This window comes from Microtus pennsylvanicus, chromosome 2 (assembly GCF_037038515.1).
Source record: "Microtus pennsylvanicus isolate mMicPen1 chromosome 2, mMicPen1.hap1, whole genome shotgun sequence".
In the NCBI taxonomy this organism is placed as follows: Eukaryota; Metazoa; Chordata; class Mammalia; order Rodentia; family Cricetidae; genus Microtus; species Microtus pennsylvanicus.
Window position 1 is genome coordinate 42,403,946 of NC_134580.1, and position 6,000 is coordinate 42,409,945.

Genomic DNA, 6,000 nt, shown 5'->3' on the forward strand with positions numbered 1-6,000 from the left:
AAGAGGCCCAACATTGGGGAAAAATGCCTTTTTCTTTACTGGGACTCTGGGAATCACAAATAATAAGGATCAGAGACTTGATGTTGATGTAGAAACCCACGGACCTGGGTAGTGATGTTTTCTCAAGTGAGAAACAGACCATCCAACCAAGGTAAGGCTGCAATCCAACCGGTCGCAAATTAATAGTGCAATTGTACTTGACTCAAGTATTCCGAGTCTTGCTTTATTTTGGAGATCCTTCTGTGCTTGTAATGGTTGCCTAGCTACCAGAGCTGTGCTCCCTGCACACTGGGAGTGTTTGAGCAGAGTGGCTCAATAGCATTAACATTCCTGGGGTTTCCCAAGCAGCAGACAACCTGCTGGGTGCTGAGCTCCGATGCCCACCTAGCAGTGCTGAGGGTGGATACCAAGGTGGGCAGGCTGGGGGAGAAACAGAATCCGCTTAGACTGTGGGAACGGATGTGTGCACACAAACCAGCATTTCTCCCCACGGGAGCAAAGAATGACATGCTCCACAGCCGAGAAAGGATAGCCGCGATATAAGATGTGGTCGGTGCTTGCTTTAGCAAGCCCTGTGCTGACACGAGAGTAGCAGAGAAAGATAGTGACTGAGAACACTCCACAGGTTCAGAGTAGAAGCTGTGCATTGTAGGACCTGGACACCGACAGTCCTCAGTTCAGTGATCTTGAAACACCCATGGGCCCAGACCAACAAAAAAATATGACTAAGATCTGTTTTTAAATGATTTTTTAGCATACATTTAATCTGATGGAAATCTATTAAGCAAGTGCAGTTTGCCAGACTCTGGGCTAAAGCCATTTGAGATGAAAAATGTCTGACACCTGCCTCTTGCCTCATCACTAATACAGTCAATAAATACCAGTCCTAAAGGGACAACTTGTCAGGCTAGGCACTGGGAACGCGGTCACAAATAAAATGGATGGATTTCAGGTCTCCACGAATAAACGCCCAGAAAAACCGCTAACCAGAAGGGGGACCAATTTGTGTAGGTGTCCTGAGGAATTAGGAGACAGACTCCGCTAGGTGAAATGACAATCTTGACCACTACCTGGGAACCTCAGAATTGTTCAAAGCCATTTTTTTTCTGGACTGAATTGGACCTCTCCATACTGGGTGGTTCCTACATAATACACTTTCTTATGTCATGCCAGCCCAAGGTGTCCAACTGACTCCTGGAAAGAAAACAAAACGGGAACTCTTCCCTTACCCACACTGATTATTTCCTGAAAACTCAGTCTCTTTCTGCATCCTTCCCTGTCTTGTTGCAGAAAACTCTGTGTTCACCTGAGCTCTAGCAGAAGGGAATAGAAATGACCAAAGACGCTGACGGGATATGCAGCAGCATGAAATTAGAATCAATACCTATGGCAGAAGTGGGAAGGACAGAGACTCCATTGTATTTTGTTTCTTTTTTGTTCAACGGGTGCGCCTCTCAGTTTGGGAGGGCAACACTTCAGTTTTAGCCATTGTGATTTAGATGGGGACTCATATAACCTGCCCCCCAACAAGGGTAAGATCAATGAACCAAATATGATCAGTAGGAAAACATGTTATACATTGTTCTGAAACCATGGTTATCATTCATGGGCTGTTTAATGAAATCATGGAACCACAGACAAGGCACCTTCTTAACAGTGAGGTTGCCAATGGCTAAGATAAAACCCTCAAACTATATTGGCCATTGCCTAAGGAAGTTATGATTGAGAATAAGGTCAGTTTAGGGAATTATTTGTTTATGATGGACGCCTTGGATCCAGTCTTACCTGAAGCCTATTTCAGATAATTAACTGTCTCAATTAAAGGTAATTTGAATCAGAATTTTGGTCTCTTCACCAAGATGTACCCTGATTAATACAGTGGGGCACTTAATGCAGGTGAGCAGTAGAATGGCTTTAACTTAGAATGGTGAAGTAAATTAGCATGGTTTTGATCAGAACTACAAGAGAATGTGGTGGGCGAAGGCATCGGGGTGGAGCAGCAGTGCTTACCATCATGGGCTAAATGAATGTGAGGATGTGAAGTGAGAAACTTAAGGAAAAGATGTGGAATAAGGCTGCAGGGGGAAAAGGAACATGCCTGTAGAGCTGTCGATAGCCGGCACTGGCATCCAACCTGTGCTTGGAGATTTGAGATGGAAACATACAGGAGAATTGCCATCTAAAGTAATAATTAAAACACCATGGAATCAGTCAAACTCGAGGCAGAGCCAGGGGAACCCTGCAGAAGGGGGACTGGGGAGGATTGCAGGAGTCAGAGGGGTCAAGAACATGGCCCACAGAATCAACTAAGCAGGCATAGGGATCAGAGACTGAAAAGACAGTCATGGTCCTGTATGGGTCTGAGCCGGGTCCTCTGCATGTTTGTTAGGGTTGTGTAATTGGATGTTCTTGTAGGACTCCTAACAGTGGGAGTTGGGGTGTCTCTGACTCTTTTGCCTGCTCTTGGAACCCTTCCCCTCCTACTAGATCGCTTTGTCCAGCCTAGTAGGATATGATATGAGGGTTTGTGCCTAGTGTTATTGTAACTTGTTATGCCATGTTCAGTTGATATTCCTGGGAAGCCTACTCTTTTTGTTTTTGAAGGCAAATGAGGAGGAGTGGATCTGGGGTAGGTGGGAGGTGGTATGTTGTGGGTTGGGGAAAGACTGGGAAACACTGAAGGAGGAGAAACTGTGATCGGGATGTAATGTATGAGACAAGAAGAGAAGAAAAAAAGCACAGTGGAGTGAATGACATCATTAAGGGGGACACAATGTGTGGGTAAGAAAAATGGGTCATAGGTTGATGAAAGGGAGGACCCAAGTTTAAGATTCTAGAGGGAGCAATGGAATTAATGGAAGAGATTTCTTATAATGCTACTTTTGTATGTGTGTGTAAGTGTGTGGTCCTCATTCCCTGGGATCTGGGTCTCTATGTCAGTCCTTTCTGGGCTTCCTTGATTTTATGTTCTTCATATCTATGGCCCAGCTTTTACAATGTACTGGACTAGGATTTGAAAAAAATAAAAGACACATGATTCCCTCTATAGTTTACTAGTTGGCCTTTGGGTGGGGAAACTGAGCATATATATATATATATATATATATATATATATATGTATGTATGTATGTGTGTATATACACACACACACACACACAATTGCTTTGAAAGGTATGAATCAACATGGGTATGAACTGATGTTACTGTCCTACATCTTGTCATTGACCTATGTGCTTAAGGTGAAGTTTTGCATGTGCATATAATATTTGTGAATATGTGCATAATAGGCAAGAAAGCCCACACGTGTATATAAGCAGTTTTCACACTGTGTGCATAATTATTCATATGAATATATTTGTACATGATATATTTATAGGAGTGATATGTATATTAAGTTGTTAGGAAATAAGTTGTTAGCATTTAAGATATAGTCTAAACAAGAATTTAGATTAATCAAAGAAATTCAGGTGATATATTCTAGTGTCCGAACCCTGTAAATACTTCTTGCTGTCTTGGCTGCTGGTAATTGTGGGGATTCCTTACAGGTGACTTTGTTCTCACCATAGCCTTGTGAAGGATCTGATTTGAGCATTCAAGAAGCCAGAGTTTTGATATTGGGTACCCTTGAATTTCTGTTCTGACTCTCATCACGCTTACTATCACCTTCAAAAGTCTGACTTGAACCCTTTAAAATGTATTGCCTTATGTTACAGTTCAGAATGCAGCAGCCATGTCTTCTTGGAAAGAGTGGATTCTATGCTGATGCTTGAGTTATGCTTTCTGTAAATGACAATTAGGTTAAGTTGGTTGATAGTATTCTTCAGGTCTTCTACACCCATCCTGATTTCTCTGTCAAATTGTTCTATCAATTGTCAAGTCATGGTTATTGAAATTGCAAGCTATAATTGCTGATCTTTAAATCTTTCTTCCAATGTAAATTAGCTTTTGCTTCACGTATTTTTAGATTCTATACATTATTATTATATTAACTTCCAGTCAAAGATTCAACATTATGTTGCTTATTCCACTTTTTTGACTTCTTTTGGAACGAACTTAAAGATTATTAATGGTATTTTCTCAATTGGTGTATGTTACACATGGTACTTAATTTCATAAAGATATTTTTCATATAAGTATATAATGCACTTTGGGTGTATCTCACCTCCTATGCCTCATACCCTCTCCTTTTCACCCCATCCATTTCCCTTTATTCCCCCTTTGTTTACTTCTACTGTTATTTTATACAAAACTGAGTACTTTTATGTAACTATATGAAATCTATAGAATGCTATTTCTGTCTTTCTTGTTGGTTGAATTTAAGCTTTTTATGGTGTGGTTCTGTTCATGACGGATTTATGTAGCTCGTGTTTGTATAGTCTTTATTTTGAAATTTGTAGTTGATTGTAGAATCTTTGACTGGTAGTTTTCTGTTAGTATTTGAACTTGGCACATTGAGGTTTTTGTACCTGGGCTGACAAAGTAGATCACATTTAAGCATCTCAAGGCCAGCAAGATGGCTCAGTGGGTAAAGGAATCTGCCACCACGATTGGTGATTTGAGTTCCATCTGGAGCCCTGGGCTGAGTGCAGTTTCTTGGAAGCAGGTTCTTTGAGCATTGCCTTCGATGCTTGTTAGGTTGAATCATAATAGTGTTTTGTTTAGGACTCATTGTTCCCATGACTGGGATACAGAAAGACCCTGTGGATACTCTGCTGTTGGCCCAGAAAATCCAACCCTAAGAGAAGAATGAGCTCTCTCTCCTATAAATAGTTTTTTGGTAGTTATTCCTGCTCCAACTTTGGATAGATTCCTCAGAAAATCCTAGTTAGTTGGTACTTGAGGAAGAGCTTTCAAAAGCTTTTAAAAATAGATCCTCTATTTTTAGCTCTCTCCTTTCTGATAGTTTTTTCTTCAAACGCAAATGACCTTGATTTCCCTAGAATCTCAGATTATGTTTAATAAAATAAACTAATTCTATTACTTTACATGTGAGGTGACTAATCAATTTATTTATTGGTTTATTGGATATTACACTTTGTATTTTTTAGTGCCCCCCCCCCCAGGTTTTAGAATATACATACCTGATAGCTCAATTCTATTTGTAGCTAATATTTTACCAGTTCAAATAAAGCATGGACCCCTGTCCTACAATCCAGATGTCTTTACTCTCTTTGTACTATAATTGATATAAACTTTGGGAGACTGACAGTTAATGCAATGCTACATTTTTGAAGATATACATGCTTGCATACATATTTACACGTACACATATGTAAAATACATTTTCTCTTCTATAACAACCACCTCCTAGAAATGAATCAATTTCATTTCTATGATTCAGCCTACTTTGTGAGACTAGCATTAATTTCTTGTGAGAACTGTGCAATTAAATAGTAAATAAATTAAAATACAAATTAGTAAAGACCTTGATATGCTGTGATGAATTCATTTTCTAAGCAGAGGGTGCAGAATAAGTGACTGCCAAAAATGAATACATGAACAGAGTGTGTAGTTGAAATTTTACAAGACTGATTGAATTTTAAGTCATGTTTTTAGGGAGAAGTATTTTTAAAAAGATTTATTTAATTATTTATTATGTATATAATGTTCTGCCTGCATGTATGCCTGCATGCCAGAAGAGAGCACCAGATCTCATTATTGTGAGCTACCATGTCGTTGCTGGGAACTGAATTCAGGTCCTCTGGAAGAGCAGCCAGTGCTTTTAACCTCTGAGCCATCTCTCCAGCCCTTTAGGGAAAAGTTTTAAGTTTCCAATCCCAGAATTTATTGAAGCAGATATAGTGAGGTGTCTATATTGATTATAAAATTAAAAAATGATTCTATATGAAAATATCATTATCTTTAAATGTGTCTAAGGAACTGATTTTTAGACCAGGGAGCCCCAGGCAAGGTTAGCTAGTTAAAATTCCTCGTGTCCTGTCTTCAGGTACAAGTGCTAGCCGTTCCTCTCCTGAAACAGAGGCACGTGCTCCAGTGTAG